We start from the raw sequence: 22,701 nt of genomic DNA on the forward strand, positions 1-22,701 counted from the left end.
ACCATCATCAATGGCGTTAAAGATAGTCAGCTTCCTAGATAAAGATAAAAACAAAAAGCCTATCACGCTAACTAAATATAAAAAATGTATTCAGTAGCACAAGTTTATGGTCATCAGTACCTGTAGAAATATTGTTTTCTTTAGGTCAGTCATTCCCCAACAAGGGGCGGTTTGTCTGATAGTACATTTAATTATCTAGTATATTACATATCTAGTGTTCATGAAAGGAAATTCCTCTTTTACTGCTTAAGATACTGGGCTGAATTAATTTGCGTAACCTAACACCTGGCTGTATTTTGTATCTTAAATAAAAATAGTTAGAATATTGAATTTTGTGTTCTATATTTCAAATACACAACTTACAAATATTTTTTATTTCGAATCTTAAATACATGCGAGATAGTACTTTGTATTATGATTAAAGCAACACATATATGTTGACCCAGCTCTGCTAGTCAACAATTCTATTCTTTAAGTGGTCAACTCTGAGCTTTAAAAATTAAAATTTTAGGTGTATGGTTCTACGAAAACTGTAGAACGATGATTATGACTGTGCACAGCAAGAATTTGCAAAAAATTCTTGACTTACACAAGAAAGGAAATATTCGCTCAGCTAGCTCAAAAAGCCATTGTAAATTGTTTCAATATCCGCCACATTCGCCCGGTGGGCACTTCTCTGTAATTTATGGCTACTCTTACACCTCAAGAAATGTTTTCGTGAGAAATTCGTTCTTTTGATTTTTATCACACCAAGAAGCTATAGATACCATAAAGAGGTACTTAACTATTAATGTTTTCATTTCCAAAATTCACATTCTCCGCGAAGGTATCGAAGAATCTAACATAAATTTAACACCCAATTTATTTTAAATGTTTTCAGTAGTTGTGTTAAACATTGCGTCTTCAAATTATGTCCGAACCATTCCGCCACCACTCTAAATCGGCGGTAATTTATTCGAACCTTTTCCTCCCGTGCCGAAACAAAAACAAACCGGGAAATTAAAACCGACGACCGAGTGGAAAACGAGCCACGCGGACGGAGTCAAATTAAAAAAAACATTAGGAGTCTAGCACCGGCGCAGTCACGATAAAAATTCCGACAACTTTCCGCCGGTCGAAACGACCGCGAAAAGAAACAATTTCAAATTCAATGGTCGAGCTATTCAGCGGCGCTTATCTGGGGGAATATCTCTTGGGGAAACATCGCGGCCGGCCGACGTTTAGCCTTTTAAATGGCAAAGGAACAAGTACCAGTTAGGCAAGAGCGATTTGTCATTTCCATTTCGATGTGTTTCGCTCTATGGGTTATCTGCTTCATCGGACTGAATTTTTCACGATAGATGTGTAGGGTCGGACGACTGCGGTAGACGGGGGGTTGAGGGGAGGGGAACGCGCGGTGCTGTACGTGAGTCGTTTCTGATTGCCTTGTTTGTCTGTTAGAATTAATGTTTCCGAAATGCGCTAGTTTATGGTTCATTCCTCGAATAAAGTTTTTCGTGGAAACACACCATATTTAAAATGTATTTACGGAAATTACATCAACATATTATATGATGACTACCTCCAACTTTTTGTTGACATTTACCCTAAAATGAATGGGTGGTTAATTCCAACAAAATATGTATAAAAGTAGTAATTACCTTTAATATTACTAGTAGTACAATGGTACATTATTTCTTTCATATACTTTACAATTTTTTTTATTTGAACAACAAGAATAATATTCTCTCCCGCTTCTTGTTATCATTTTAAAATCTTCAGCTAATTCGGGGTGAAATTTTCGTATATGTTCATTCCTTCTTGATATCGTTTTGTTACAAATTTGAGAGCTAACATTCCCACTATAAATGTTTGGATTTTATAACTTTTATAAATTTTCTGTACCTTTGCTCTTCCCCGTTAAACCATCAAAAATTACACAACAATTTAATTATTATTCTTATAGAATTACTGATGCAGCACAAAATCTAAATATTCTTGACATTTTTGTTGTTTTCACTCGATTGGTTCGAAAAGAACGTAGGGTCATTAGAAAGGAAACCCAATATAGTTTATTTTATGCATTATATTCCGAATAAGCCTTCTAAATAACGTGCCGGTGTACCGGAAAGTCATTATCGGTATTTCTAACAGACTTCGCTAGGCTTAAGTATGCGATGTAATGATTTGACACATGTTATTTTATTCTACTGACATCAAGCTTCAAAGTTGTAATTGTATCTTTTGCCAAAGTACCATCATCATAGATTTATACCTTCTTTGAAAATGTCAAGTTTTGTCCCTGAAAACGTGCATTTGCGATACGCATTACTTTTTTCATTTAAGCAAAAAAATAAAAGCCACTGAAAGTCATCGTTTGTTAGTAGAAACTTACGGTAAGCATGCTTTAACATAAAAAACATGTGAGGCGTGGTTTTTAAAATGGTAATTTCGATATGCTAAACAAAGAGCGTAAACCAAAAATATTTGAATATGAAGAACGCAAAAGTCATTTTTTTTCACTGACTTGTGACTCACCCGGTGAATTGTTTTGGTGAATCGGCACTTTCTTTTTCTTCAATTGCGGCACTTTTTCCGGCGATTTCGTCCTTCAGACGGTTTAATAACGATATGTAATAGTCACTGTTGATGGTCCTTCCTTTTCCAAGGTAATCAATGAAAATTATTCGATGCGCATCCCCAAAATACAGACGCCATAACCTTACCAGCCGACTGTTGATGTTTCCCACGCTTTGGAGCGGGTTCATAGTGTGCAGTCCACTCGGATGACTCTCGATTGGACTTCGGATCTCTTTAGAGTGTGCTATTTCATTCAATTTCAATTTACGGTCATTCAAAATCATTTTGTGGATTTTTTAAATGTTTTCGTCAGTAGCAACCTCTTTTAGGCGTCCACTGCGTTCACCGTCTTCGGTGTTCATTTCACCACGTCTAAACTTAGCATACCAATCTTTGATGTTATATTATGTTAAGCCACCAAAAATAAGATAATTCATTTATTATTCCCATAGAATTATTGATACATCAAAAAATCTAAATATCCTAAAGTTTTTGTCCTTTTCACTCGATCGACTCGAAAAGAATGTACTGTCATTAAAAAAAGAAGACAATATAGTTTATTTTATGCAATATAGTGCACCCCGTGATTGAGCCTATGCGCCAAATCCAAAATCGTTTTTTAAATAATATATGCTGCTGTACATGACTCGTTTCTAATTGCCTTGTTTGTCTCCGTTAGAATTAATATTTCCGAAATGCGCTAGTTTATGGTTCATTCCTCGAGGAAAGGTCTTCGTGGACGTTACTAATGTACCTGGTGTCGGACGAAACGATTTATCATAACCGAAATACAGTTTGAGTTTTAGAACACGCCCAGCCAAAACAACGAGGTTTTTCTTTTCGAGATAGTAATGAACCAGTTTCGGCGTAATCAGTTCGCATGTAATATTAATGACTGTACGTTTGGTAATCTTGAAAAATTTACTGTTACCTACTGGTGTTCGTTTTCTTTCTCACGGTATAATGGATTCAGATTGTACCGTGAAATCTAATGTGTATTTTATAATAAATTGTCGAATTAACATTATTCTAAGAAACTAAACAAATTCAGATATTTTTTCGGTATTTCGTAATTTATTATGTTATTACTAATCGTTACCGGCTCAGTCACAATTGGTCTCTACAGTGCCTTAAAACTAGGTACTTACGACCTTTGGCCCATTGGCCCTTACGTAGTCTTTAATAAAATAAAGCTAGTAGCAGTTTTCAGTGTTTTTACCTTTTAGTGCACTTCACTGCACAACTACACAAACTCAGAGGGTTAATGATGGTTTTAACGAGATGAAATTCAAGCTGCTACTAATAAGGATAATCTAGGATGTTAGATGCATAATTCACTATTGCTTTGTTGGCCCATCCTGTAATTTTTCATCTTTATACATATGTGATGGACAATTTCAGTATATTCAAGATTTAACTCAAAATTATTAAGAATTATATGATATTCTACGTTACTTAGATATTCACATGATATTCTATGTTACTTAGATTCACTTTCCTATTTCTGATGGTAAAAAATCAAAATCAACGAAAACTGCAGCTGTTATTACTAATTCACTTAATCATCCTTTCGTTGTATGTATTTTAATGCATTGTGTTAATTAGAATCCAGTCTTTGCAGATTTTCCAAGCAGTCATATGTTTTAAACTGCCCTGCAATATTCCTGGATGTCTCAGAAGCTTTTGATCGGGTTTGGCATTTGGGATTAATCTGTAAGATGAGCAAATTGTTACCGCGTAACTATTGTCAATTGCTGGAGTCATATTTATTCGGAAGAAAATTTAGAGTATCGCACGAAATGGCGTTCTCGATATTTAAAAATATCTCGGCTGGAATTCCACAAGGTAGCGTCTTAGGACCTCTCCTGTATCTGCTCTACACTGCTGACATTCCAACAACAAAAGAAACACTTCTTAGAACCTTTGCTGATGACACAGTTATTATGGCAAAAGATATATCTCTGCCTAGGGCACTAGAAAAAGTGCAAGTGACAGTCAACAAAATCTACAAATCGACAAAAGATTGGAAAATTCAACTTAATAGCTCCAAATCTGTCCACGTTAATTTTGCATTAAGGAGAAATAATAAAAACTTAATTATATCACTCAATGGATGCCCGATTCCTCAAGCAGAATCAGCAAAATACCTTGGAATCCGTCTTGACGGTAGATTAAATTGGAAGCATCACGTTAGACAAAAAGCAAAACACATTAGAACCAAAATAAAACAACTATACTGGTTAGTCGGAAGATACTCTCAACTTGATCTAAAATCAAAGAGGTTGATCTATAATACAATTATAAAGCCAATTTGGACCTATGGGGTGCAAAAATGGGGTTGCACTAAAAATGCAAATCAGTTAATCATACAGCGCTGTCAAAACAAGATTCTTCGATTGATTACCAATGCCTATCGCTATGTTGTGCAGGATTTCGCCTTGAAACACGAAAGAAAATTACTAAATCATTCTAACGTGGAAGCAATACAACTGCTGGACAGCGCACAGGATATCAGAAGATTGAAACGAACAAAACCATACGAACTTGTGTGAACATTTAGTGTGTATTATTAGTGTAAACTATATTTATAAGTTAATAATTAATAAATAATTATAATTTTATAATTGAGGAATACATACTGATGTATTTTCTCGTACTCGTCTTGCTTGTTAATTAATCCAAGTACATAGGAAAAGTAGTAATAAATTAATTGTAATAATAATAATTAAGATTGTACTAAGCGTATCTAATAAAGATGTTATAAAAAAAATATGTTTTAAACACTCTGTATTGTTTTTATGTTTATAAGTACAAACTACCAAATGAACATGTATTACTGTATGCTAATTTTTTTCTGATTCTTTCAGTGACCAATAAATGATGAATTGACCATAATTAACAGATATAAATTAAAGATCTGTAAATTTAAAGAATTAAGTTGTTAAAAAAAACTTATCTCATAACTGACAACGTAACAAAATATACAAATCAACTTATGAGGTATGGTGAATTTTCAATTGGTTTACTGGTTTATTGGTTAAGTTTATATGTTGGTTCAGTCAATCAGTGAGTAACAGACGTCGCCATAAATTCGATACCACTAGTACATTTTCAATGTTTTTTTCTTAGAGTAAGTAACTAACAGGTAGCAGTTCGTGGAAGATATTATTGTTAAATTAAAACCGCTATCCACAGTTATACAAATAAATAACACACGCTGTCACTTAATGGTAAACGGAATGTGTTTACTCAGATGAAACAAATAATTTAATTTTTGAAAGCTCTTCTATCCCTTTCTAATTTTAAATCAACACAGTCTAACAGTTTTTTTCATTAGAAACACAATTCTTCTTTTATTTATGGAATCGGACGCCATCCTGAATTATCAGCGATCAAATATTTACTTGTCTCTTCTTATACGCGGCATATTTATGTTAATGACAAATTCGTTTTCTTTTGTAACAGCAATATTGCATTGTTGATCTCCGTTATGTAGGTCGTGTTTACGTTTACATCGTGGCTATTTTCGTATTGGGAAACATCGGAACAATACTGGGTGCAGTCAAATATGTGTCAGAAATGAGTGGAAGGATCTAATAGGAAATTAAAGGTTTTTTTTCTTTTTATAAATTACAAAAGAGTACATGTAAGATTTTCATAATTTTAACATTTTAACTTAGTATTCGGTAGATGAATTTCTTCTGTTAGCTTTTTTTGTCGAGTAGTGGCATTAATTAAGCAATTCGTTAATTTTTTAATCTATTAGAATTTAATTACAATTTTTTCTATCTAATTTAAACCACTGAACTCTAAATTTCACATATCTATAAAAGAGCATTAATAATATTTCAAAGCAATATTCTTTCCTTCCTTCCTCATAGAGAAGTGTAGGGATTAGTTATAGGTTGCTTAACTGATTCGAAAAGCTGCACTCTCTTGTATGTGACATTTTTTAAGTGCTTGTAACATTTCTCATGGATCTGTATAACTCTTACAATAATGTTTTCTATAATACCTATTTGAAGGTTCTTGATAGATGTTTTCGTAGTACGATGTACATTTATCGACCTCCTCTCATTTTGTAACCTCAATACTTCAGCAAAACCTTGCATGCATATATGCGAAATAAAATTTCTGTAAAATAAACATTATTTCGCCGTCTCGGCGAACGCAGTGGTCAATGAGACAGGACGGTCTTGCGATAGTCGGGGGTTCGAATCCTGCTGGTGCATGGATGTAGTTTATGTTTGTGATTGTAACTTTAAATGTCTTTATAGGCAAGAGTGGAAATCTGACAAGGAATAACCATCGCAGTAAGGCTATTAAACCCACGTTAAACAGTTGATCCAGTCCAAATAAACCCTCATTGGTATAAAGGAGATCCCAAAAATATTACAAAAAAAAACATAAAAAATTGCTCCTCTTTTTCATATTTAATCAACAAAAAATAAAATAATACCTATTTAGTTATATTTAATATGTTTCTGTATTTTAAGGATAGATTATGGAATTGTATCATATGTAATACAGCTATTGTCATTACGTTGTCTGTATTATCATGTTGTTTTCTGGATTTTTTTGGCCACTTTCACATGTACTGTAAAATGGACTTTTTTCGTTAATTCAATATTTTCTCATCCCTTATTCAACTCTTATAATTATTTGAACATTTCATTACGATTATAAGATTGCCATACCAAAACAAAGTAAGCTGTAGATATAATTGATATATGTATTGTTGATATCAATAATAAAAAATCACTTGAAACAATCGAATAATAACTCGGTTATATTTGATCATATATAACATGATTGTCATGATTCCAATTATAACTTTATGGCCATAAATATTTCTCTTCGGTGTCGATGTGGATAGCACTCTAGGACTAACTCATGATTTAGGAGTGCCGTATTAAATCCACTTTCCATAGGACAAAGAAAATTCTTCTTTTTTGCATGATAAGAAATGAAACCGCGAGGTTGAAACAGTTTGAAATGGTTCTTTCAGTCAATTCGTGTGGTAGCAATTTCCTCTCCTTTTGAGATCTTTTTCATCGTGTGTAAACACCTAGAAACATCTGTGTGGGTTTTCGTTATCATCAATAGACCGTTCTTTATCATTGACATCAAAATCATCACTTTTAAATTGTTGAATGACCGTAAGTTGTTAGCAGCATAAGTTTCTAAAAGTATTTGATGGGCACTGATAACACATTTCTTTAAATCAAACAATAAAAGCTCGTTCCATGAAAACAGTTATGTGATGTAAAGTTTTCTAAAAGCCATCAAATTTAACAATTTTCAGCAAAGGATATCGCTGGTCAAAATACATGTAAACTTAAGTGAAAAAACTACCACAAAATACTGCCAGTTAAGAGAAAAACTAGTTTGAAATACAACAGTTGGTAAATAAAAAATCTACCACTAAATAAACTAACAGTATCTACCATTAAATAAACCAGACAAGACACCTGCAACATTACGTGGCGATTACTAATTCTTATAGTAGGATATATACGGATGCAAATTAGCATGGTTTATCTAAAATCACCTATCATCAAATCGTCGATGGAGTATTGATAGTGGTGTTGTAGCAAGATTTGAACGGATCTATGACGATTCACGATATTATTAGGGAACGCCTATGGGACCGCGTTTTAAGTGTATGACTAGGGCGCTGAATAAAATTAGATCCCATTAAATGACAATGCACTCTCGTATAATGACACTGTTATTTGCGTCAAATTTAAGTGACAAGCCAGTGACAATCTTATCCGAAGCGTGAAATTTACCCAACTCAGAGCTTATAAAGCATGTCTGCTTTTTTCGTGATGTGTTATACATGTTTTTTTTCCTAACTTTTGTCTGTTTATTTAATTATTAATATATATTGTACAGCTTTAGATAGAGATTAATTTAAAATAATTTCTAGTGAAATTACTTTTGGATATTCTTAATCATAACCATAATAACATATATAAATCTATGTTAGGTCTATAAATTTCTTTTAAAAAATGTTTTTAATTTGAAGTTTTATTAATATTGGTAGCCGCCTACTTACTTTTTCCCATCTTTCAGACAATTTACGGATTTCATCTCGAAAAAAGGTTATCTTCTTTAGGTTACCGATTTATTCAAATTAAAGAATGTTTCCGCAAATGATAAGAATACAATTGGTAGTGTCCCGTTGTTCAAACGGTGAAAACCTATTTATATTGAAGGCTAATATAATTTTACCATTGGTTTGATACATTTATTTAAAAAAGCAACAATGAACAACGTCGTACAACAAAATAGTTGTAACCACAACAAAAATAATATATTTCATATATTAACTACTTTAGTAATAGCAAATATTTATATATCTTATACATTTAAAAATAATCAATTTATCAAAAGAGTATAATAAAGATTTCTTATGTTAAAATATTCTAATAGAAATACCCATCCTGTAATTTACCATTTATTTTAATGACTTAATAAACACTACATAAGTATATTTATGGTCAATAAATTACTTAAACTTTTAAAATTTTACTAGTTAATATTGTAGGAACATTAAAATATAACTGTGCATTAAATTACCATCCTATTCTCTCACTATATTATTTAAGTCAGTTTCAATTGCTTCAAATTGAGGTTAAAAATATCTAACTGGTCAAAGAAATGTCGCGCAAAATTAAACGTAATGACGGGTAATCATTTTTATCATCAATAAATAGCGTCAGGGGCAGTGGTAAATCATCAAAACGATTCTTTAAACACAACAAATAAAAATAAAAAATTACGCAGTTCTAAAGTAGCGTGTATAGTATCGGGGAATGCATCTTGGAAATAAACAACAAAAAAAAAACAAAAATTGTTAATACTTTCCAGTGTATCCCGAATTCACTACTATTGTGATGCTTATGACAATTTCATTGATCAAGATTGTTGTTTATATGACTAAAATATAGTTATATCAAAACTTTTACCAAGATTGAGCTTTGATTGATGTCTGAAAATATTAAAATAGTTCAAATTTTCGATTTTGAGTCTACACTTCTTTTTGCCTCACGCGATATTTTTAAATTTACATAATGATGATATTTATTGATATATTCCAGTGTTCGAAATAATTGTTGAATTTCTGGAATTGCTCTTAAAGGGTTGACTCTCCCCAATCGACCTGTAACGTTTAAAGGAGAATAAAGTGATTAAGAAATGATGTGAATTGGATTGTTAAAAGTTGTTAAATAGATACATAATCGTAATGAAAGGACCAGTTGTTATTGACACATAATTTCGTCCTTTTGAGAAAAATAATCTCACTATTTTTTAACCATAATGTATGTCTGTTCTGGTACATCGATGATTCATATAAACATTTATACATGACTATAACATCGAACCCTTTATACTTATAAAATTCAGACCGCGACTGTAATAATTTATCATAAATAAATCCAATCAAGAAATAAACATTTTGAACTGCCTCAGAACAATCTTTAGATATTAAACTGAAAACTATTTCGATTTCTCCAAACGCAACATGATAAAATCTCATGTCAGATATTTCATTCCGTGACCTATATTCAGTACAGTTCCTTCCACGACTGTAAAAAAACAAGAAAAAACCGTTCGATGAATATCGATGGATCGATGAAAGCAAACGATAAAAAAAACCTTCAACGCCTTTTGATCTGAATAACATGTTGCAAGTCACATCCGAAGAGCCACAAAAGCATTAAGGTGCTTGCGCAACACGCTCATTCGACGTTATTCCAATAATACTGGTCCTAATTATCTCATATAAGGTGTTAGTTTTAATACTTATGAGATGGAATAAAGATGCGACGTTACGCCTGTCAAAATAGTCATTACGGCGGGGCTTGTTCTTCTTTCGGCTTGCAACTGTGTCCATTTTCGGATGATGGATCGGATAAGATTGTTGTGAGAAAAAACAGCGCTCCATCCAATCGAATAAACGGAAGATGTCGAGTCGTTTTCACTGGTATTTGTCATGATTAAATCTTCAATCAAACATTCAGCGATGAAAACTGTAGAATTCTCTTAATATCATACTTTATAATATGAATTTTAGTAAAACATTTCAACTAACATTATGTAACATATACTAGTGAACGCACAGACGTCAAAATTCAACCACAATTTATTAAATTAATCATGTTTTTCCTATAATAAAGTAAATAAAATAATGTCAAAACAAGTTTTAGTAACCTAACAGGTCAATTGAAAAGTCCCCGGCCTACCTAAGTAAAATACTTTTTTTTGGCCAAATTAGTTTTTCTTATTCAACATAATTCCCGCCAAGGGTGATACACTGATTATAGCGACACTCCAACTTTTCGATACCATTTTCGTAGTACGATTTACCCTTTGCTTCAAAATAGGTCTGAGTTTCGGCGATCACCTCTTCATTCTATGGTCAAAAGTGAGCTCGCGCGGCACCCTCTTTGCACAAAATACGGTGGATGAGGAAGCAATTCCAAGCCCAATTCATGGATTTTTGCCACCGTTTTTAGTGACTTGTGACACGGTGCATTGTTTTGGCAATGAAGCAGTACTTTCTTTTTCTTCAAATGCGACCGTTCGTTGACGATTTCGACCTTCACACTGTCCAATAACGCTATGTAATAGTCTCTGTTGATAGTCCTTCCTTTTCCAAGGTAGTCAATGAAAATTATTCCATGCGAACCCCAAAATACAGATGCCATAACTTTGCCAGCCGACTGTTGCGTTTTCCCACGCTTTGGAGCGGGTTCATCGTGTGCAGTTCACTCGGATGACCGTCGATTGAACTTCGGAGTGAACTGATGGAGCCATGTTTCATCCATTGTCACATACCGACGCAAAAACTAGGGTTTATTACGACTGATCTTCTTCAAACACTGCTCCGAATCATTAACTCGTCATTGTTTTTGGTCAAAAGTGAGCTCAAAAGTAACACCTACTTTGCACAGAGCTTTCTCATACCCAAATATTCGTAAATGATATGATGCACACGTTCAGTTGTTATCTTTAGAGTGTCTGCTATTTCATTCAATTTCAATTTACGGTCATTCAAAATCAATTTGTGGATCTTTTAATGTTTTCGTCGGTAACAACCTCTTTTGTCCACTGCGTTCACCGTCTTCGGTCCTCATTTCACCACATTTAAACTTAGCATACCAATCCTTGATGGTTGACTTTCTTGGGACAGTGTCGGAAAATTCGGCATCTAGCCAGGTTTTTGCTTCAACTGTATTGTTTTCCCTTCAAAAAGCAATATCTTATCAACACGCGAAATTCCTTTTTATCAATTTTTTTCAAAATAACAAGAGTTCACTCAAAATGCTATAATTCACAAACTAATAATCCGACAGCTGTCAAATTTATACACGCATCTTTTGAGGATTAAGGCTAACTAAAAATATATGGATTTAATTCTAGTAGCTCCGTCTATATGTCAGGCCGGGGACTTTTCAATTGACCTGTTATATTATATATAAGATTGATTTAGAGACTATTCTAACTTATTCTAAAATCTATCTTAACTTATTCTAAAGACTATTCTAATTTATTATATCTCACTCTGTGTGTCTATTTATCAGTTTGTATAGTAGTATGCGTCTGAGCCTACGCAGTTCACTGTCATCGTTCAAATTTTTGTAATTGTTGTTGTTGTTTTCAATTGTTTGGCGAGTGCTTTGTGATGCACTAACAGTCTTTCAGAATACTTTGTACTAATATTTTGAATAACGCTCATTATGGGTTCCAAGGGGATATCGCGCTATATCGTAGGTCCAAACAGGCGTATACAACAGACTGTAGACTGTAGACTTATACAACAAAACCTTGTGATCCGATGAAAATGTAAAAAAAAATAAATTGTCATAACGGCTTAGGATATTTACCAAATCTGTTCTGTTGTATCTATGCAAATTATCTAGTTAGTTTCTCCATCACCTTTTTTTCTGCATATTTTCATGATTTCATTCATATTTCTCACTTAAATGATACATTTAATAAAATTTACCATACTTATTTGATTAAAGTATATTTTCTTTGCCTATATTTTAAAATAAAATTGCATATTTACTTATATATGCCACTCTTCAACTTCTAAAAGAGTAGCTATCTTATTTTATTATATTTTTCTGTCGGTAAATTTACTTATTTCAAGCTATTATTTTATGTATTATTCTGAAATCTCGCCCTCAGGTAGCTCACTAACCGACTTGAAAAAGAGAGGAGTTTCTATGTTCTTTATTTTTTAATATTTGCCGATGTCTCCGTCAATTATGGACCGATTTTCAAAATTATTTTTTATTCGAAAGAGTGCACTTCCCATTGGAACCAAGTCAGGAATCTGTTGGGGAAGGGGGGGACAATAATGAACACAACAAAAAGAGAATTATCCAATTAGGTATAGAGCTTCTTAAATTATGCACGTACATACATTTCGAGGATTCGTTTTTATGTATTTTATGTATTATTAAAAGTATCGACATCACAAGTGCCGATATTATTTTTTTTATACTTATAGATTTATCATTTTATTTGCGATATCGACGCTGTATTCACTGTGTTTTTTCAACTTTTTTATATTGTTATATATAATAAAAAATATTAGTAATCTTATTTTATATTACTATTCCATGTAATACATTCTCATGTATAATGTATATAAGTTATGAAGGTTACTTGCTTAGCAATTCAAAAAGTATAATATTAGTTTATAAAATATGCCAGGCTTTGCGTCGATACAATAAATACAACGCCCACGCAAAGAAATTAATTAATTTCGCAAGATTATTTATTATCTAAATCCACTAGATCTGGAATGTATGTATTTTATACAGTAACATATGTTTGGCATATCTCATGGAAATTTTTTATGATATCTTATATCTTAGGTGAGGAAGATTCAAATATTGCTTAAAAAATAAGCTTGTACTATTGTGCCTTCTGTTTGAAGCTTTTTTAATATTATTGATCATATTTTTTTATAACAATTGATTTAAAATCATGCTAGGTAAGATTTTTCCTATTACAATGGCTATTATACTCTTTTATGTATTACTAATATTCTGAACTTCTGCCAATCCTTGTTGATTATTCTTTTAGATATATTATATTTACATATTTAATTGTTGGATATTAAATATTTTCATTTTACATATTGTTTTACTATAATTTTATTAGATTATCGAATTTTATAATATCATCATAAAAGCGATTCTAGAAGGCGTCAGTCTACTAGAATTATGACATTAATAATCGCCCATCACCCTGACCACTACGCTGGCAAGTAGGTTTATAATTTGTGCATTGACATACTTAAAACGCAGTAACAATATCATTGAATTCGACAACAAGGGTGTATAAAAAGGTCTATAAAAACTAAACATTGCAAATAAACTACGAGGGATGATCCATAAATACGTGACCTAACAAAAATAAACAATTTAGGAAAATATTTTGTATTGATATTATCTTCAGACTTGCTGTTAATTTTTCGGAAAATCCATATGCTATTCCAAGTTTGCAACATTACAGTAGCAGAGAGAGAATGGGTCAAAATTCATGCTCATTTACTAGGTCGCATGAGACCTTATTTGCCATGTCTGCAATATATGGCCCAGTATTATGCTAAAAAAATACTTTTTCGCGTTTTTACTTGTTCAAACGCTTCACTACATTCAAATTTCCATCTCCACGTCCATTTTTTCTAGCTACCAAATATTTTTCAGCTCTATCAAAGTCGTGATAATTTTAAGACCAAATCTACCTAATTGTTGATAAATGATTTACCACGGTGCTATTTCGTCAACTTTTAAAAATCGTCACGCTTGAAAGTCAAGAACTATCATCATATGACCTTTAGTTTATGTTTGTCGAAGTAGATCGAGAAAAATAACAAGACCGGCCAAATAAAAACAATTAATTACTTTGCTTTTACTTGTTCAAACGCTTTACTGCATTCAAATTTCCATCTCCACGTCCATTTTTTCTAGCTACCAAATATTTTTTAGCTCTATCAAAGTCGTGATAATTTTAAGACCAAATCTACCTCATAATTGTTGATAAATGGTTTACCATTAATTATTTCGTCAACTTTTAAAAATCGCCACGCTTGAAAGTCAAGAACTATCATCATATGACCTTTATTTTATGTTTGTCGAAGTAGATCGAGAAAAATAACAAGACCGGCCAAATAAAAACAATTAATTACTTTGCTTTTACTTGTTCAAACGCTTTACTGCATTCAAATTTCCATCTCCACGTCCATTTTTTCTAGCTACCAAATATTTTTTAGCTCTATCAAAGTCGTGATAATTTTAAGACCAAATCTACCTCATAATTGTTGATAAATGGTTTACCATTAATTATTTCGTCAACTTTTAAAAATCGCCACGCTTGAAAGTCCAGAACTATCATCATATGACCTTTATTTTATGTTTGTCGAAGTGGATCGAGAAAAATAACAAGACCGGCCAAATAAAAACAATTAATTACTTTGCTTTTACTTGTTCAAACGCTTTACTGCATTCAAATTTCCATCTCCACGTCCATTTTTTCTAGCTACCAAATATTTTTCAGCTCTATCAAAGTCGTGATAATTTTAAGACCAAATCTACCTCATAATTGTTGATAAATGGTTTACCATGGTGCTATTTCGTCAACTTTTAAAAATCGCCACGCTTGAAAGTCAAGAACTATCATCATATGACCTTTATTTTATGTTTGTCGAAGTAGATCGAGAAAAATAACAAGACCGGCCAAATAAAAACAATTAATTACTTTGCTTTTACTTGTTCAAACGCTTTACTGCATTCAAATTTCCATCTCCACGTCCATTTTTTCTAGCTACCAAATATTTTTCAGCTCTATCAAAGTCGTGATAATTTTAAGACCAAATCTACCTCATAATTGTTGATAAATGGTTTACCATTAATTATTTCGTCAACTTTTAAAAATCGCCACGCTTGAAAGTCAAGAACTATCATCATATGACCTTTATTTTATGTTTGTCGAAGTGGATCGAGAAAAATAACAAGACCGGCCAAATAAAAACAATTAATTACTTTGCTTGGCTGTGTAAATATCTAACCTTCGCGACTTTTATGACTTATTATGCAACGTAAATAACAATATGAATAATATGTACATTAAAGTATTACCGCTGCAGGTTGCTTTTCCATTATTTCTAAAAATAGATTCTTACGCTAGTTGCATTAGTAATACAAGTCGTACCGTAATTTCTGAGCAAATCTTATAAATCTTGCATGATTTATATAGTTCACAGGTTAATTAATGAAATCATCTTTGTACTAGATAGATGAATGCGGAAAGTATTTAAAATGAAATATGTACAGTGTTACCTAGAAATTCATTTCTGTTTTCTATGCGATAGAGATATGACATTTTAATAAATCATATTATCTAGTCAAACTGAACAAATATGAATTGGATTTAAAGTTACCCCTTTGCTTACAAACTAACACTTTTTCGAAATGTATCGTATATATCGTATCGTATTAGAAATATTAGAATTTTATCGTTCCTGTAATTAGTTTTTTTTTAATTATTACTAGTTGTCAACTAACTTACAATTTATTTTTACAATAAATTAAAATCTAGATATATATCTAGGAAAACTCATCGATCCTTACTTAGTCACTATGGTAATAATTTACACATTAATACACTTCACTGCACTGCAAAATCAATTGGTTGATCACGTGATTTGATTCTTTTAAGTTGCGGTTCTTTTAGTTTTTAGAATTTGCTTATACAAACTAACTTATCTTATACAGATAATTAAGATTATAATAAATATAACTAATATCATTAATAATTGTTAATAATTATGTTACTACTACTGCTATATATATATATATATATATATATATATATATATATATATTGAACATATATATATATATATATATATATATATATATATATTGAACATATATATATATATATATATATATATATATATATATATATATATATATTAATTTATTTTTATATATTATATTTTTAGTTATATTTTATTTAATAAATTTGATTCAGAAAAAAATTGTTTTTTATTTAAATTTCATTGGTCAATTAAACATGACGTCAAGGCTGTCACGTGCCAAACATTACTAATGAGCCAATCATATGTCTTCATAGTAAAATATTTCTCTTACAGGTGCCTATAATGAAGATTTAAATTGACAAATCAAATTACTTGAATGGCCAATTATGGCGCCCTCTGGATGTTGGGCAAAGCAAAACTTTGCGCCAGAGTCGCTTATTGAGTTACATCTCTATGACTACTATGATGATCTACTATGATTATATATCAGACATTCCAATAAAAATAATAAATTATGGTTATTTCCACTTGAACATGACATGACAATGACATGTAACATGACAGAAAAAAAAGCGAAGTACCAATTCAAACAAATGTTAAACAATCTAACCTAAACTACGAAATTCGATTTTCACATAAGTGTTATCCATTTAATATTATTGACTTATTCATTGTATATTAGGAGCCATTAAAATTTGATGGAGCCAAACCATATGGAGCCATCAAAATTACACTTTCGATATTCATTAATATTGTTGTATGATTTGAAGAAATCTGCTGCCGAATCCCATTAATCATCACCATCAAAGCCAATAGGTTTTTTAACACACATCTTTTTAAAATTAAAGAAATAATTAACATACAAGCATAATATTTATAGCGGTTAACATTTCGAATGCAAACGCCTATAACAGTAAATATCTCAAAACGAATTTATTTTTATTTTAAAAAAATTCCAATTTATATTTACTAAGCCATACACAAATGGCAATTAAAATAATCAACATTTACAATGGAAACAATTTCGTACAAAATGAAAAGTGTTATTCGAACGCACTTGATATTACACTATTACGCAATTTTATTTACATAACAATTACGAAGAATGCACGATAACAAATATTTATAACAGGAATAAATTACGTTGTTTTGCAACGAATGCCAAAGTGTTTCGGCCGCGTATAAAAGAATTTACATCGAGAGAAATGTACTACGTTCATATATTTTAATGTTGGTAATACTGCATTGATTTCGTAACGAGCAATTCCAATAAAGGATGACGAGTAAATTGTAGAATTCGTGTAAATTCTAGATATTCCAATCAAATCAGTTTCGAATTGGCATAAATAAATCAATAATAATTTAAAATAATAATAATTAATTTTTTTTTAAATATATTTTAAAGTCTTCTTTTACCAACTAGGGGTTTATCTGGACTGGACCTACAGTTTAACGTGGACTCCGAACCACGGTCCTCAGCATTAAGCCTATCGACTGGCGAGTGACCAACTTTAGTAATCAATCCAGAAGACATCATCATCCGGTCTTACCCAGACTGGTTACTGGCGTGACTGGGATCATTTTCCTTGTCGGGTTTTACACTCTTGCCTGGACCAATCGCAAATTTTAAACAATCACAAACATAAATTTACGAACGTGCAGCATTCCCAGCAGGATTCGAACCCCCAGTTATCGCAACAGTAGGGGGACCGTCCTATCGCCTTTACCACTTCGCCACCAAACGGGCTAATAATAATTAATTGGAATGTTTTTTTTGTGATTTAAGTTCCTTTATGTTTAAGTTTCTGAATTTTGTTTTTTAAACTTTCAGTCGAAACCGTATTGCTTGAACAATAAACTTAATGAACTTAATTTTATGTCCACAATACACTGAGCAGGCTATGGCTGCTACAATGGTCAAGGCGCCAGGAAGATCGGGGGTTTGAATCCTGCTGGGGCATGTTTGTAAGTTTTTGTTTATGATTGTTTATAATTGTGATTATTTTTAAGGCAATAGTGCAAAATATGACAAAGGAATGTTCTGGAATAATGTCAAAATTGGTCAAACGCCAGTTGGTAGGCTTAATGCGGAGAACCCTGCTTCGGAGCCTATCTTAAGCAAATGTCCAGTTCAAATAGTCAGTAGTTGGCAAAAAAGAGACTATAAAATATCACAATAAATAATTATACTAATAAGCTAAAAGGTGCACATAACAGGTCAATTGAAAAGTGCCCGGCCTACCATGATAAAACATATTTTTTGCCAAAATTAGTTTTTTTTTATTTAACATAATTCCCTTCAAGGGTGATACACAGATTATAGTGACTATCCAACTTTTTGATACCATATTTTGATACGATTTGTTCTTTGCTTCAAAATGGGCTTCACTTTCGTCGATCACTTCTTCATTCGACGATAATGTTTTCCCAGCGAGCACTATTTTGAGATCTGAGGATAAGATATAGTCGCTGGAGCCTAGATTGGAAAATACGGTTAATGAGGAAGCAATTCGAAGCCCAATTCATCGATTTTTGACACGGTGCATTATCTTTGTAAAGCAACACTTTCTTTTTCTTCAAATGCGACCGTTTTTCGCCGATTTCGTCCTTCAAACGGTCCAATAACACTATGTCATAGTCTCTGTTAGTGATCCTTCCTTTTTCAAGGTAGCCAATCAAAAATTATTCCATGCATATCCCAAAATACAGACGCCATAACCGACCGCACTGTCGATTTGACTTCGGAGTGAAATGATGAAGCCATGTTTCATCCATTGTCGCATATCCACGCATAAACTCAGGTTTATTACGCTTGATCATCTTCAAACACTGCTCCGAATCGTCAACTTGTCGTTGTTTTTGGTCAAAAATGAGCTCGCGCGGCACCCACTTTGCACAGAGCTTTCTCAAACCCAAATATTCTTGAATGATATGATATGTACGTTCAGTTAATATCTTTAGAGTGTCTGTTATTTCATTCAATTTCAATTTACAGTCATTCAAAATCATTTTGTGGATTTTTTAATGTTTTCGTCGGTAACAACCTCTTTTCAGCGTCCACTGCGTTTACCGTCTTCAGTGCTCATTTCACCACATCTAAACTTAGCATACCAATTCTTCATGGTTGATTTTCCTGGGGCATTGTCCGGAAACTCAGCATCAAACCAAGTTTTTGCTTCAACTGGATTTTTCCCTTCAAAAAGCGATATTTTATCAACACGCGAACTTCCTTTTTATCCATTTTTTTCGCAATAACGAAAGTTGCTTCACTCAAAATGCTATAATTCACAAACTAATGATCCGACAGCTGTCAAATTTATACATGCATCTTTTGAGTGTTAGGGCTAAGTAAAACATATGGATTTAATTCTAGTAGCGCCATCTATGTGCCAGGCCGGAGACTTTTCAATTGACCTGTTATACATATGATTGATAAACAATGGCCAATTTATTCACTTATTTAATTTATTAAATGATATAATATATTGCGAATCTGTTTATACAATTCAAACGCAATATAAATACATTAGCAATATACAATAATATTGATAATTGATGAATATTTGCAATGCTATATAAAAATCTAGATAAAATTTTGATTGGATAGTACTAGAATAATGGTCAAATGTCACTATATTAAAATATATGTGATAGTGAACTGACTATAGTCTATTCAAAGTTATTTTGTACATACGTCATCTAAATTTGCCAAAACGTCGCAATGCCGCAAGTTTTAGTTCAGTCTGGCTTTGATATACAACAAAATTCCAATCTAAATAAAAAAATTGAACAAAAATATTATGAAATATAATTTCTTTTAACATTATGGTACATACAAAAACTACAGTTAATTATACAGCCACAATAGTTTATAGGTTAAAGTTATAACCTCTTATCACTATTGCTTTCAAGAATTTTGCACACGTCTGACAACCGGACGACTTTGACAGACTCATTGGTTTACGTGTTCGAACTAATTAGACGGCTCGTTCTTGTGGCGTATATTTACCACAATAAAATTTCGACGTCTACACATCACAATGGTTAAAGCGAAACTGAGCTAAACGTCACATAACCAAGATGACGCGCAATCAAAATAGTAGCGGGACTTTTGCCCCACTTTATACTATAGTGTTAAAATAAATTATATTTGATAACATTTTTGTTCAATTATTTTATTTATATTAGAATTTTGTTGTATATCAGAGCCCAACTGAATTAAAACTCAGAATTGATGCGACAACATTGCGATGTTTTGACGCCACAAATTTAGATAACGTATGTACAAAATAACTGTGAATACTATATATGATGACTATATAATATTTATTTTACATTAAGTGTTGGCTTCGGGTATTAATATGTAGAAAATATCTACCAAGGATGTCAAAAGAATCGATATTTTTTTAATATCGATAATTTTAAAAGAGAGTGTTGAACTCTCAGATGTCCAGAGGGGTAAACGTAGGGTTTTTGGAAGAGAACCCTTCCCCTACCCCCGTCTTCTAAAAATTTTCGTGTAAAAAAGGGTTGAAGTGAAGAAAAATCGATATTTTCTTTTCTCAGATGTATCGATATTTTTCTCTACGGCCGACATCCCTAATACCCACTTCTAAATCTCCTAGTCAACATTCACATATTGAGCTCAACATAGTTTGTCCACCATAAATTGTCTAAAAAACGTCTAATATCCCGATAACGTTAATGTTACAAAATAGTTTATACATATTTGGAGCTCCGAGAATTTCAACGAGGCTTTCTATACTCAATCAGGAAGTAAATATATGCAGTATACCGATACAGAATATAATTAATAATGCATTAAGAATCTCTAATGGTAAAGATAATGTATATACCTCGTAACGTGGCTTTATTTATAATACAACGTCCATTATACGGTAACATAAAACGCAATGATCGCATAAAGCATGATATCAATAGAAGTGATAAGTATCTATCGCCGAAGGACGAAAAATATTAGAGGAAATGCCGCATTCGCATTACAGACGGAAAAGGCATGGCAATAATTTAATAAATTCTTCTCACCGCCGCGTCTGGTTATAATTTCTTAACGCTATCTGGTTTTATTAAGAATGAATTTATCATCCCCCATAGATATCTTATTTCCTGGTGGATTACAAAGGATCGACCGAGGATGCGAAGAACGTGAACCTAATGATGCCATCAATAAGGACGACCGTCCGGACCGCCGTTCATTGTTTGTATTGTTGGATATGTAAATGGTGTTCGTTGAATGCGACATTTGAATATTTTTTTCGTTATTTCTGGTAAATTTAACTTATCAAAAACATACGAAAATGTTTTCTCTATTAATCTATTCATCATGTTTAATAATACTTCAGGTGTCATTGTGCCGTTTTATGATTTAAATTCTTTTATTTTCAAATATGTAATTTATTTGTTATATTCGACATCGTCCAACGATTGATAACGTTTTCTTTTCTCTGTCCTCTTATGCATCTTTTTAAAATCTAGAGTCAATAACTAAGTCACAAAATTATGTGGAAGTCGTTTACCTTCTTTCAATAAATTGGTCCAAACTTATGTGATCTTTCCTTCAACTATTCATTTATTGTCGCATCTTAATCGAATATTTTTTTAACAATCTTGGACGGAGACAAGGACTTACCTTAAGTATCATTTTTGAAATACTTCAAAATAATATCATGTAGCAATAAACAAATGTCAAGGTCATATAGAATTATCGAAATAAAGTTTCATAAAAGCCTGATTTCAGTTATAACCTGTTGAGATTTACACTTAATAATAAGTTATCAGTATTTTGTTTTTTTTTTGTTTTTAACTAAGCCATATGGCTCTGCAATGTTAAATCATGAAGAAAAATTGAAATCTCTTTATGTATTATATATTAGCAAATATGCTGCTTTTGTCAACGACTAATTAAGAATATTAAAACAATGAAGCAAGTTATATTATCATACAGGACGCTGTTAAATAATTTTCACATAATTATTAAATTGACGATAATAAATTTCGTTAGATGTTTCTCATAACTAAAGAAAGAAAATATGTGTCTAATATCCCCAACAGAGATGATGACTACTTTTGAAAAAAAAATCTATAATATTCTAATTTCTTTTCAGTCAGTATACAGTTAGTAAACAATGAAGTTGCCACACAATGATACAGCCTTTTGTGTGCTGTCGTGTACCAAACTCAATGAACTGTTGCGATAGCCGTGGGTTTGAATCCTGTTGGGGCATGGTCGTAAATTTATGTTCGTGAGTGTCCTAGGCAAGAGTGCAAAA

The 22,701-nt window shown here is 32.1% G+C and overlaps 1 protein-coding gene across 2 annotated transcripts in view; it reads left to right on the forward strand.

Annotated features, from left to right (window-relative positions):
* Positions 1-22,701, forward strand: part of if (integrin subunit alpha inflated) — a 197,566-nt gene that overhangs the window by 110,184 nt on the left and 64,681 nt on the right. The window lies entirely within an intron of this gene.

This window comes from Rhynchophorus ferrugineus, unplaced genomic scaffold (genome assembly GCF_030347505.1).
Source record: "Rhynchophorus ferrugineus isolate W39M unplaced genomic scaffold, kcgeb_rfMv2 rfM2, whole genome shotgun sequence".
Classification (NCBI taxonomy): Eukaryota; Metazoa; Arthropoda; class Insecta; order Coleoptera; family Curculionidae; genus Rhynchophorus; species Rhynchophorus ferrugineus.